The following is a 14,324-nucleotide window of genomic DNA, read 5'->3' as shown; positions in this document are numbered from 1 at the left end:
CCTCGCTCTCACCCCTTGAAAGTTCATCATTTGGCTCACAATGAAAGAAAATCACTGTCCGACCGCGATTAATTAACTCTAGATAGTGCCACACGCGTCAGCTTTTTTCCCATTTAAATAACATGGGAAAATTTAAAAAAAATGTAAATTGAAGTTTTAAACCACTTAAAATCGCTAAACCTTGGGTTTAGCGACGGTTTTCACTTCCTGGTACACCCATAATGAGTAACCAATACTTACGGGAACCCTCCGAAAAGAATTTTGGATTTTGCACACACGATATACTCAAAAAATGAAGAAAAACAGCATGTTGGCGTGGTTTTTCGATATTTTACAGCAAAACTAAGCATGAACGATCATTTTAAATATATTCACGTCAAAGTTGAGATCAAGACCTTTAATTTGAGGGTAATAAAACCTATTTACGTTCATTAGAACCAAAGTTACAGGCGTTTGAAGTTTCATTGAAAAATCAGGTATCGATTCTCGTCCGGCCGCCCAAACGCGCGACTCGCGGCTCGCTGTAATCGCAACTCGTACAAATGACCATGTAATTAAACTAGAAAAATAATTAAAAATATGATTTTTATGCGTTTTTTTCTCAGCTTTCACGTGGTGTAGTCGGATTTTTCGATAATTTTCATTTTCGTACGAAAAAATGGACTTGAACATTTATTTCCTATTTTTCCTAGTGAACGAGTAAATTATCGAAAAATCCGACTACACCACGTGAAAGCTGAGAAAAAAACGCATAAAAATCATATTTTTAATTATTTTTCTAGTTTAATTACATGGTCATTTGTACGAGTTGCGATTACAGCGAGCCGCGAGTCGCGCGTTTGGGCGGCCGGACGAGAATCGATACCTGATTTTTCAATGAAACTTCAAACGCCTGTAACTTTGGTTCTAATGAACGTAAATAGGTTTTATTACCCTCAAATTAAAGGTCTTGATCTCAACTTTGACGTGAATATATTTAAAATGATCGTTCATGCTTAGTTTTGCTGTAAAATATCGAAAAACCACGCCAACATGCTGTTTTTCTTCATTTTTTGAGTATATCGTGTGTGCAAAATCCAAAATTCTTTTCGGAGGGTTCCCGTAAGTATTGGTTACTCATTATGGGTGTACCAGGAAGTGAAAACCGTCGCTAAACCCAAGGTTTAGCGATTTTAAGTGGTTTAAAACTTCAATTTACAATTTTTTTAAATTTTCCCATGTTATTTAAATGGGAAAAAAGCTGACGCGTGTGGCACTATCTAGAGTTAATTAATCGCGGTCGGACAGTGATTTTCTTTCATTGTGAGTCAAATGATGAACTTTCAAGGGGTGAGAGCGAGGATTGGAGCAATTCGGGAAATAACGGACAGTCTATTATATAGTTTGGTCAATTTTGCACGGGGTCGCTATTCGTTGAAAAAAAGTAATATTTAGTTGGGGGTAGAAAAACTTGTTTCGTAATTGGACTATATAATTGATACATTCTAATCAATAAAATTTTATATTGCTATCAGTAAATAGAAGATTAAATATTGCATAATGCATAAATATTGCATTGTAATCCTCGCCCTCTCTTTCTCGTGAATATCTTTGTTTAGATGAAACTCGACTAATTGCTCATCATTCTTCCTTGCAGGTACGTATCTATCTCACAATACGGCTCGAAGCAGTAGCAGCTGTGCGTCATTCAGATCATTACATAGACTCCATTAAGGTAGAACATTGAATATGCATATATATACACTTACACACCGGTCACCGACTCAACAAGGCACCCACACACACAGACACATATAACACGATTAGAACGCATCAGCCGCATCGATGATCGATCGATATTCTTAGTTCGTTAATGGACTTGTCGATGTAATTTATCGAGAAACTTGCTAAATATTTTAGAATTCTTTTTTAGAACTTACGTGTCCTGACGCATTTCTTGTTGCTATATCTGATCACTGCTTTCAAAAATGTATATTGCTTTTACCATACGCACACACAAACATCAGTTTATTTTTTGGGCGATGATGCTAATTTATACAAGTCACGTTTTCTTGATCCGTAAACCTCTTTGATTCGCTCATTAAAGATTTTCCTCCGAGAATCATGGAAAAGAAAATTTTGTTTTAACCTCATTGATAGTGTTTTTCCGGGTGGATATTGCCGGTAGTATGTACCGAGCTCGCAAATCGAAAAGTTGAAAAGGCTCTCTTTCCCTCACACGAACTATGTCTGTATATGTACGTGTCTATCCTTTTCAATATCATTCATATGCAGACAACAATGGAGCCGTTATATTCGTTTTTCTTTGGCCAGTTTTTCGATTTTTCTTTTTTTTTGTCATTCCACACGCTGTATACTCATAAAACGTTGTCCTTTTCACATTGAAAATTGCAGTGTTTGTAAAATTGTAAATTTCAAAGCTCAAATGATTCAATCGGTATAGATTTTCCCACCTATGCATGTGAAAATGATAAGAAGCAAAATTGTCGTAATCACACGAGGGCTCCCGAAGGTGCTCAAGAAACCCACGCGTGATTCATCATCAGAACTTTCTAAAAAAAGAGGCAAAAAGAGTCCGAAGTAACCGAAACGTTAGGTTGGTGCTCGTACATATATATATTCGCATGGTAGAGTACGGCAACGTAGTAGATACACATGTATATAGCCACAAGTGCTGTATATAACAAGTGCGCGGGAGGCGAACGAACCAAGCTCTCGTCGACGTCGGCAGCGGATTGTAGGTAGGGGAATATCGCCGCTGCTCTGGCCGGCTCCGCTGCCGCCGCCGCCGCCGCCGCTGCTACTGCTCCCGCTGACGCCATGTTCTCCCCACTCGGTCTCGCCGTGGCTCACAATGCTCGTAAGCCGCCTCCACCATTTTCCCTCGAATCCCCCGTAGTGATGCTGCTGCTGGCTGAGCGCCGCGGATGTCTGCGTTGGCACTGTGTGACTGCCCGTGACAGTAGAGCTCAGTAGGAGCCGCGTACGCGCCCAGCTATCAGCTGCTACACGAGTGCATATTTCTCATCGCATATGCATGGCCATTCGCATGATATATGAGACTCCGTTTTCTCTTCCTACGAGTCCGACGAAAAAATCATTATAAATTATTATTTATTATAAAGTTATGACGCGCTGATCGAATCTTTCGCTTCGCTATACAAGCAGTACTTACACAGTGTCGTTGTTCGAGCATACACAAACGTGCGTTGAGCTTTGGTGTATTTACCAATAGTTGCTCACTAATATACATGTAAAAGGCCCGAGAAATGGTGATTTAAGTGTGCGTCGAGCCTCTACCTGTGCATGATACCAATATACCTATATAGTACTTTGCCACTCTGCTACTGCCGGGGACTGCCGGGGAGAGAAGAACGAGATAATACTATACAGACTACGGCACGCAGACTACGGAGCTCGCGAGAAGGAGATTGAGGAAACGGTGAGTTGGGTTTGTGTGCCGAGTTTCTGCTCTTGCTGCTACTTCACCCAAGCCTCTCTCTGTGTGTGCGTGTGTCTTATGTATTGTTGCCACCGCTATAATATACATCCGCGAACGCTTCTGCTGCAGCCAGACTTTTATTGGGCACTGATTCAAACTGCAGGTGAAACAGACAAATATATAGCTTCAGCCATACAAGTATTTTTCTCTGTTTTCTTCTTTTTCTTCTCTTCTTTTTTTTATTCTCAATCGCGACTCACCGGCGCAGCTGTGTCGTCTCCTCTCGCCTTCATTCTTTGCGGACAAATACAAAATTGAAAATTGAACGAAATGTTCGGAAAACGAATTTTACAACAAAACCGATTTACCTTTTGAAAAAAGACAGATTACTCCATGGGAATGTAACGCTACAACAGAAATACTCCATGAGCATGACGTTTCGGCCTTTCGTAATATTTAGTCGAGTATGTGTATTCAGCTTGATATTTTTTGACAGACGTTATATTCAAAAATATTACTATGCTGGCTTGTTATTATTGCATGGAAAAAAATTTTAAATAAGAAATAAGAAATGGGCGTGCATATATATATATATATATATATATATATATGTATATATGGATACATGTACACTCAAAGGTATTCGTCAATTTTATTAAAATTGCTGCGTTGGCGAAATTCAGGTCTCTGACTGTGGTGCTTGCATATACATGTGTGTATGTGTACAACTCATATACATACACATACGTTAGTTGTGTGGTTGCGGTACCTTTGGAATGTTTCATTTGAAGGCATTATATATTGCACTACAGACTGCGATACGACTTGCAATAGCAGCCCCAATTCTTACTGTTTTTAGATTTTAACGCAAATAAATTGAAAAATAAAAAAGTGATGAATAATTGTCACGATAGTCGTTACCCGCGAGTAATCGTCAGCGATATAATTCCAAGGATTTACGATCTTGAAACTTTCTCGATTTTATCTTTTATTCAATAATTCGAAATTTTCCCTATTTGTCAAAAGAATAACCAATTATCGCGCAGTCTACAGTAACGATGCACACTCAAGTTTGGCAATTGATTTCCAGTTAGAAATCTTTCTTGGATACACAAAAAATTAACCATAGTCTTTTGTGTTAACGAAATTTATTCTAAATATACATGTCGTCGAGAAGAAGAGAGGGAAAATGCATGTTGCATAGTAGCGCGGTAACAGCCGTCAGCTGCTTTAGCACATTCAACTCACCGACGACAAGATGAACCGGTGATTTAGGCTTATTAGAGCCAACACACATTCTCTATCTCTCTCTTTATTTATCTATCTCTCTCTAACTTCAGGTACACAACATGACCCATACATTGGCCTCGTGAGTATATATGCATGAGTCAGATGATTACATCAACGAACATACAAGTTATCTATTTAAACCCAAGAAGTCATTATCGAGCTCAACGAATCAAGTTTTTTTCTATGTCGAGCATTCATATAAAACAGACACTAAATTTATGAATTAATTTTCAAGAGTATCCTGCTTAATCTCATGTTTGCAATCGAAATCCGCCTGAGCCACATGCATTAGGCTGTTGTAGCAGCAACAACACACGTCGTCGAAATACAAGATAGTTTTATTTATTTGCCAAATTTATTAAGTAATTGACTTGGGCGTCAACGTTATTATCGATCACAAATATTATCACAATCAGATTATTACTGAAAAGCACTGTATTCTTTCCACGTCTAATTAACCCACTTTTTTACTCGCTGGTGTGATAAATCAACGTATATAAAAAAAATTTTATTACTCGACGAAAGTGTTGTACACGTATACTGCTCAGGTGTAACGACCTATCGCGCGAAATTCGTGTGAATACATTACGTAAATCGATTCATTGACAGGCAACGCGAAAGAAGCTCACAAAAAAACGACAAACTGTGAAGCACACTTCAGTTTTTATTATTTACAAATCTATGAGTATACGAATGCAGCTGCCTAGAAAAAATATCTACGAATGTGACTTTGTGTGCCTGGAATGTTTTCAATAGTCATTGATACATGTGTTTTTTCCCCTCTCTCTGTCTCTCTCTTTTTCCATCCCGCTTATTTTGTTGATAATATTCTTCGCACTGAACGTAGAACATTTGTATGTTTTTTTTCGTTACATATTCATCAAAGTTAAAAGTTTTCTCATACACGCACTACGTGCTTCGTTCGAGTTTTTTCTCTTGCAAAGTGCAATATCCAATATATCCAGTTGCATAAACGTAGGAAATGTCAAAGTTCAAGTTACATTCTCAGTTGTTGATAAATCATTCGTGGACGAGCAATCGATGCGACCGACTGCTTCGACTCTGTACATTCATGTATCTTTTTTGTAATACAAAAATAGCCGACGATAAAATGTCTAAATTAAGCCTCGTGCTCGAGACTGCGCGTTACATTGTACAGGCGCGCAGTGTCGACTGTTTCTTCATTCGATTCCGCGAAAAAAAGTCGCTTCGCTCGCGCTTAGCTGCGCGCGTTGCATTATGCGCTCTTGAAAAAACTCGCTAAATCAAGATATAATATAGCACGCGCGAAAGTCAAACAGCTCGACGACGGCGAGCTTGTCGCAATGCCAAATACAGAGAGAATATAAGTTAAAGTTTGTTCACGCTGCACTGATATTCGCTGCATTGGCTGTCGAGTGATACCAGAAACTATACATTTCTTCGCAGCGCTTAAATACTATAATAATTCGCACATAAAAGCTCGGGGATAAAGTTTCCCTCTTGCTATTCAATTTTTCTTTACATAAAACATGTCTATTTGTATGACTACACTACTATTCACTACTGTTTTTGCAAGTTTCAAAAAGTTGTCAGCTAGGCTGCTCGGCGCGGGCTATAATCTGCCCGGCTCCAACGAACCGAGTCAATTTGGCTGCGTGTAATTAGGTAGTGATTGAAAAGCTCGAGTGGTTAATTATATAAACTTACGAGTAGTAGAGTTATTCAACGTCGACAAACACACGTGTGCTTATTTCCAGGCGGGCTGAGAAATAATTATAGCTTTATATATTCCGAGCTTATCACTCTTATCGGTCTTGGGCCGCTAGTCTACGTGTACGGAAGAGAAGAGTAATCCGCAGCATCAGATAGCTGCTGCAACTACGTAGCAGCGATTAACAAGTCCCGAGCCATTGAAGCTTCCGCCAGTAATAGCGTCGTGCACAAAGGCTCGAAAGAAAGAGAGAAAGAGAGAAAGAAAGTGTGTATGAAAAAAAAACCTCTAAGCCAAGAGCCGCTGTAGCTTCTGTCACAATCGAGCCGTAACTCGTGTGTACATACATCCGCCCCTCGCACACACACACACACACATATATAAGCTTCTGAGTAGACGCAGGGACGAGCTGTTTTGTTATTGCTCCTTAGGACCTTTTTGTTATTTTTTCCTTCCTTCCTGGCTTGTAAAATATTTTTCGAAAAATTCGAATTAATGTTGCGCTAAATTTTTCCGACTCCAGCTGCGAAGAAAGTTGGCGTGCGTGCAATGCGAAGCTCGTAATGGTGACTGTCTCCATATTTATACATGCGTACGTATAGACGCAGCAGTGACCGGACGTGCTTTTACGCGAATGGATGTTTGATTTCATGCAGACGTTCGGGACTTTTGACTGACGTTTCGTTTATAAGCTTTTCGTCAGTCAAAGTCTCGCGTATACACGAGCGCGTCAACTGATTGACTCTGGCGCGTTTCAGCCGTTTTGCACACTCCAGCAGCTCTCGCGGAGATTGAACGCGATCATTCGATCAATTTTTACTTTTGTCCGGGCTCGCACGTAAAAGGCCATTTTTTCCCTTTTTTTTTCATTTAAAATAGTCTAATGGAATCACGCAGCTGTCGCGATGTGCCCTTAGTTTCAGCTCGGCGCATAAAAGCCCTAGCTCGCAGCCCGCATGCTATGGCTCGTAAATTGCGGCCTTTATATATACGGCATAATGTGCGACGATGCCGCATATTATCCTGCCCCGCTTGCACGTATACGTCTGCGTACAAATGTAGGTGCGTCGAGGTTAAACTCACTTGCATCTTATATGCATGGATATTAGGGCGCTGCGAAGGCGCGACGCGCAGCTCGCAGGTACACTTTCGTACGTAGCAATAATTTTGCGAGGCACGCGCTGCTCCGGCCTCCCTGCTGATTTCCCAACAAAACCATTCAACTGTAATCGGACAGCGATATCCTGGAAAAAGCTGAAATTTTTCAAGTGCACCACATTTGTACATTAAATATTTTCACTTGTAGCCAAAAGTGATTAAACACCGTTGGTAGGCCAATACAACGCAACCATTTCGATTCATACAGGCATTGTACTCGCATTTGAACGTCCGTCACGGATCATACTCGGCTCCGTACGTAGCCTCTGTGTTCTCGGCCGAGCTTCGTAGAACAGACAAAGTCTTCTTTATATTATTATTCGAGCCCATGCTGGCTGGGCCGCGCTGAAAGGCAGCAGCAGCACGTGAGCGAGCAGAACTGCGAGAGGATTCATTCTCTGTGCGGCAGTGGCTAAAGACCGTTTTTTTTTCTCCTCCGAATCCTTGGCATAAGTACCAACGCACTTTTTGCCTGTCATTTTGAGAAAAAAAATTCGTGAACGCGCTTTGCGCGTATCTATTTCGAATGAATCGCGAAAGAAAAATAAAGATGCGAAATTAGTCCTTGGATGGGTATATACTCGCTTTACCAGTAGGAATAAAGAGAAATTAAAGCAGAGGGCCTTTTTTTCGCTCGCAAGAATACGTAATGGAACGGCCTCGTGCTCTAGTCGATGCTCTTTTTTTTTGTTTACTCATAGTCTGAAGAATCGAAAATTAGCGAGCGCAAAGGGGAGAGAGCTTTGCGCACGAGGCTCGGGCGTCGCTAGGTATTTTCGATATTGCTAAAAATATCACAGCGAAGCGCGGCAGCAGCTTGCATCTTGAATGGGCCAGAGAAAGTTTCTCGCGTTGTGCGCTCCAGCACGGATGGAAGTAAAGAAGAAAAATAAATTGCACAGAGTCTCGTCGGTCGTTAGGCGCATTTAGGTGTGTATGGTACACACATGCGTTATTTATAAAAACATTTCCAAGGTCGAGATCAAATCCGCTTTAAGGCTCGTGCGATTTTCGGTCACTCGAGACGCCCGAGCCAGAATATATAACATGTAATATAAAGTTACAGCTCGGTAGAGTCGAAAAAGGCCAAAGCCGTCCAAGATTCGCGTCCTGCAAACTCGGCGCTGACTTCGGAAATGAGCAAGTCACCAGCCGGCACGTATTATACGCGTTTATGTTGAGTAAGATAAGCAAGGCGTGCCTAGACGCTCTAATGTGCGCGACAAATGACGACACATCAAACCGTATATGTATACATACGTATTATACAAAATCTAGATATTAATTATATCGAGTGACTCGAGTGATTATGTTGCGGAGGCCCACATTTATGTTTTGGACGCGTTGCAACATTCATCAGCTAAATGGCGCTGCTAAGTATCTTTGTACTGTTGTATCTGTCGATACACAAAAGCGAATTCAAGTTCTGAGAAGTACATTCGTAAATAATTAATACGCGCTAAAATTCCTCGCCACGCAAACCGTAGAAAAAAGAAAAGGCCGCTGTAAAATTTCAATTAAAGTTTCTCTCGGTGCCGCTCTCTTTCTTTCTCGTCCCGTGTCAATCGATCTAATCACTCGGCTCGAGCGCAAGACTCGGCTTGGTGGCGCGTGATCGTGGCCTGACCGAATCGAATTAAGGCTGCCCTCGGTTACCCGTGGCTCGCTTGCAAAAAACTAATTCAAAGTCGCACATATTTCCCAAACGAGCAATTTATACATTATGCACACGTGCCTCTCGCGATTAATCTCGAAGAAAAATCATCCTCGAAAATGTTCGCATCTGGCGGCTATGCACTCCCTCGTCTCCATTATATTCCCAAAAATTGGCATCTGCTATTATACCCTTGCGATGTACACACACACACACACACAGACATAGGAGGTCGAGCCGCCCGCACGATATGTATGGGACGCCTGGCGAAATAGCCTCGTTGTTGGTGTACGCTCGGTCAAGCGAAACGTGACTCGGTGCATGCTGTAGCTATATACACAGACGAGGCATACAATAATAGTCGAGCCCCGAGGCGGCCCAGTGCGCTCGACTGCCTTGACGTTATATATTGTGTAGACGCCCGAGTCCGTAGAGCGCACGGGGTTGTTTTAGCAAAATAGCCCTGCAGTTTGCGCGGCCCCTACGTGCGTTACGCGAGATAACCGGATTAAAACTGTTTTATCTTGCCATATACGACGACGATGGCGACGGCGATCATCATCCTCGTCGTCGTCGTCGTCGTCGTCGTCGTCGTCGTTGCGACATCGCCATCGCGTGTGCCTTTCCTTTTAACGACCCAAGTAAAGACCAGAGCGTGCAGTAAAAATATGCCGCGTGCAATGCGCCCCGCTCGGATGTAGATCGAATAATAAAAATAGTCGTAGTTGACGCTCTTTGCTGCGCTGCTTTTTTACTTTTCTTTTTTCTTTCCTTTTTTTCTGCTTTGTATAAATGAGATTGCGAGCGATTGCGAACATTGTCGTTCTCGACGTCCTTAAAAGTTTTCTCATGCTCTTCTAGAGCATTTGTTAAAATTGAAATTCATGTCTTGTAGTACATAACTGACTCAATTTTGTTGCTGCTCTCTGTATACGCGTGCAAAACTTCAAAAAAGCCCACTTATATACATTTTTCTGATACGTGCCATTCGTAGACGAACTAAAAGTCTTACTATATATACTTTGATACATGACTATTCCGACGCGACGATCAATGATTCATCGAGCCTAATGACTTTTTGCGCGCTACCGAAATTGATCCTCCGCAGTTGTGCAACGTGGGCCATCGAGATAGGCTTATCGGCTGTACATTCGGCAGCACCGATCGTCCAGCGCTTATCATACTGATTGACGATCGCATCGAATGAATAATACACGACACCCGTGAGATGACGATCGATCGATCTAACTTCATACACTTCTCATTGGCGCCTCTAGACGCTTATCGGACTGTCTTTTCCAGTACGTTGACCCACATATATTTTTTACATTGGGATTTACTGAATTCACGCAACGTGCCATTATCTTTTTCACCCAAGTTACCATGAATCTGTTACTTTTTTTAAAAGTGAAACTTTCTAACGCGTCTTGCAATATAAAGACAATTATCCCATGAAAAACAAGTGCTTGCAATCTGTTGAGTCTAATTATGTTTATCTATTCATTATATAATTGAATTCATTAATTTGTTTGAATTTTTATTATCGCCTACTTGGGCTCTGCAACCAATGTTTATAACGTGGGCTTATAGTTTTTGCTTGTGCATCGTCAAACGTTTCTTTGAAACGCTACGATCTTGGATAGTTGCTAGCGATCTCAAGTTGTTGCTTTAATCATTCAACTCGTACGTCAGTGACATTGTCGTTGGCTAAGGTTGCGTGTAACTCCCACTTTCTTTTTCAAAATCCTCAAAATTGATACGAATTTTTTGGTTTATTAAAAGGATACTTTCCTGCAAGAGTAAGTTTTGCTGCGAGATGCTGCATGATCAGTTGTAAATTTTATTTTTGGTTTATAAATCTAAACGCCCATATGAAAACGCACACAAACGCGATACGAAGCTAATACAGATGAGACACGTTCCATTTTCCTTGGTTCTCTCGCAGCGAAACAGTAAAGTATACAGCTCCCCGCATTATTATGCATTCGTGGAAAAAAATGTTGCGCTTTGCGACAAAAAATTCCCTCCCTTTATCTTTTTTCTTCTTGTGCGCGGCATCTCTCGGATATATAAAAGTAAATGCAATGTACGTGCACACGCTCGAAAAAATGACACTACACGTATAGCCTTAATCTGCTGCTCTAGTGTGAGTGCGCATGTGTGAGTGCAAGTGTGTATAATACATAAACCCTAGGGAGGAAACTCCTGTAGCGGATAAGCGATGAAAGAGACGATTTTATTAGAAGAGGGCAAAAAGGGCTGGTTTTTTACATGCGCTCGAACGCGCCCTGCAGGCTTCAGCCGCCAGCCAAGATTTAGTTTAGAAGCTGCTGTCGCTGCTGCTTTATGGATGGCGATAAATCGGCCAGCTATTGGCCAGGAGGAACTTTTTTTCGATTCAACTTGGCTGATCTGACGAGCAAGATGATGCAATATGGCACGCTATTTCCATTGAAATTTTCCTTCTGACAACGAATCGAGTCTGTCACCGATAAATTTAATTTTTGAATTTTCTCTATGTAACGAAGTTAAATTACGCGAGTTCCACACGCAGCGATAAATAATAGAGCAGAAGCTGCCGCGTGTCGAGCCATCTAAAGAGAATCTAATTATGATCGCAGCATCATCGCCGTCCCTATATCGTCGGCACGGCACGTATTTAGCACCTTTTATCAGAGCTGTTCGCGTAATTACATATCAGCACTCGCGCGGTCATGCTATTTACAATTTTAGCCTCGTTAAGCGCTTGCAAAGGCGAATTTCGCCCAAGTCGAGCGACAAGGAAAAATACTAACAGCTTTTAATTCTGCACTCGCAGGAAAATATCGTTATTTTTGTTCCACCACGAGGTTGTTTTTTTCTCTTGCCCCCGACGGTAAAAGAGGCTCTTTGAGATTTTCGCCTTGGGACATGGCTCGGTGTGTATGTTTACGTATGGACTTTAAACGTACGAGGAATCCCAACTCTTAGTTCAAGTTGTTATATTCAAGTCGTGTGTCTGCAGTCCTCGTGTGTAAGCCTCGGCAACTGCAGCACTATATACCTATCATACAGCTAGGAAGCTTTGAATAACGGCCAAACTTTTGCCTCCCACACTTATATGTGTATGGGTGCATATTATGTGGAGCCTGCGAGGCTTGATATAGCGCCCATATTTAGGACAATCCGCTCTGTGCACTCGTCAAGCAGCTAGTGAGAAGAACGCGAAAAATCCCCACTAGAGTCGTAATTGTTTATCATCGCACGCCGTTTTACATTAAAAAGCTAAGCTGCGAATTCACGGCTGATTATGCTTTTCCCAAGCTCGTTATATATTACGGCTGCGCAGCTACCGGATCTCACGTGAACTTAAAAGCACACATAATGCGCGTATTTGTGCGCAACTCTTATCTACTCTTCATCTCATTCTCTTTTTTTTTCGTTTTTTTCTGTTGTGTAATGCGTATGTGTAATGTTTTTCCCCCAATCCAATAGCCATCAACAACTTGCATTGGCACAAACAACCAAAAAACTTGCCGTTAAAACAATTCTATCTTGATCGGCCTCGTTAAAAAAATAGCATCGACAGGAACTTGTCGACATTAAAGCAAAAAAAAAAGTCGAGTGTACGCATCATCGGGTCTGTTTCGCTCGATTAACCATCCGTTGTTGATGTTGTTGTTGTTGTTGATGTTGCTGTCGAGCATCATGAGATTCGATGCAGGCACACACACACACACACACACACACACACGGGCATTCCTTAATATGCATTTCCTTTCTTTGCGTGCGCGTGTGCATGGTCAAGACCGGAAATGTATAGGCAGTTGCAGAGAGGAGAGAGAATCGATGCATACATGCATGTATATTAGAAATGCAACTATACGAATGTGCAAGTAAGATTTGCTTGAAAAGGTCAGGGCTCGATTTGGATGCAAATACACGCCTGATGGGCTATTCGAAGAATATTACTCGTCTATGCGTGCTTGCAGCTCTAAAGGACTCGAGGCATTTCAGTGCATCGTAAAATTGCCTCTCGGGTGTCAAGTTTCCTTCGAGCCTCGTGAATTTATGAATTATTTGTGAAAGATTATTTCGATGCATCGATCTACGTCGACAATATGGAAAATTGTTTGAATTGGAAGTTTACGTCGAAGAAAAATAAATCATTCTGGCCATGACTAAACGATACTTGTTTATAGGCACAGAGGTCTTTCGTGGGTGTGAAAGGCGTGAGAAACCTCGCCAAGAGTCGATATATTTTTTGAAACAATACAAAACCTTACCCATTCTACTTTTTAAAAGATTAATTTTTCGATTTGCAAACAATCATCGATGTAATTATCCTTGGATCATCTTTTTGCTGTTGAATCGAGGTTAACGATGAACCTCTTAATTGATCGGCTCGTATAACTAACGTTAACATTTTTTTCCTATAAGCAAACGCGTAATTATTCAATTTTTTTTCTCTTTTTTGTTACAGGTGAGTCAAGTAAACATTTTGGAACTTCTAGAAATTTAACAAGAGTTAAAGTGAGTGACTTGACGGTAATTTAAGAATACGCAATCTGCATAATTAAATTAAAAAAAAAAAAAAACGAATCGACGGTTAAGCGAAATGCTTAAAAGCCGAGTTGGAGAATGCCAGTTGGGCCTCGGCCGAGAAAGTCAAAGTCCTGTAATCGTTTTATTTCGCCTATTAGAGCACAAGCTTGCAGATGTGCCTCGCTCCAAGTTTGAGGACAAATCTCGTTATTTATTAGCCGCACGACCTGCTATCGCAATGCAACGTCTCTTGAGTATTGTGACGTAATTTTTCTGTTCTACTTTGAGCTTTGACATTTTTATCGTGCCGCAACTGAGAGCATACACACACACACACAAGATAAAATCTGATAATTCAGCAATCATTGTTGCATATAGAAGTCGCGCATAACATTATAAGTACGAGATGCAACTCGGTCAATCGATAAATTTGATTTTAAAAAGCCCGTAGATCGTTTTATGCAATTAGAATAAAAAGTCATTTTCTCTCCTCGCATATAATTGCATTAAATTTTAATCGTTTTCCCAACTTAAACTTCCATCGATTACGACTAAGGCAATGA

At 41.1% G+C, this 14,324-nt stretch overlaps 1 protein-coding gene across 4 annotated transcripts in view; it reads left to right on the top strand.

Annotated features, from left to right (window-relative positions):
- The window catches only part of LOC106648064 (dystroglycan-like), a 49,707-nt gene that overhangs the window by 9,207 nt on the left and 26,176 nt on the right, over positions 1 to 14,324 (top strand). The window contains exon 1 of one of the 4 annotated variants that reach the window (XM_014364726.2): positions 2,969 to 3,442. The exons of 2 other annotated variants lie outside the window; for them this stretch is intronic. The gene's annotated coding sequence lies outside the window, so the exon portion shown is untranslated. Of the gene's footprint in view, positions 1 to 2,968; positions 3,443 to 13,697; positions 13,750 to 14,324 lie in introns of those variants that run through there. One more of the 4 variants, XM_023461934.1, reaches the window with a different exon arrangement.

This window comes from Trichogramma pretiosum, unplaced genomic scaffold (genome assembly GCF_000599845.2).
Source record: "Trichogramma pretiosum strain Unisexual culture from Peru unplaced genomic scaffold, Tpre_2.0 scaffold27, whole genome shotgun sequence".
Classification (NCBI taxonomy): domain Eukaryota; kingdom Metazoa; phylum Arthropoda; class Insecta; order Hymenoptera; family Trichogrammatidae; genus Trichogramma; species Trichogramma pretiosum.
The sequence above is the reverse complement of the archived record's forward strand: the minus strand, read 5'-3'. Positions and strand labels throughout refer to the sequence as shown.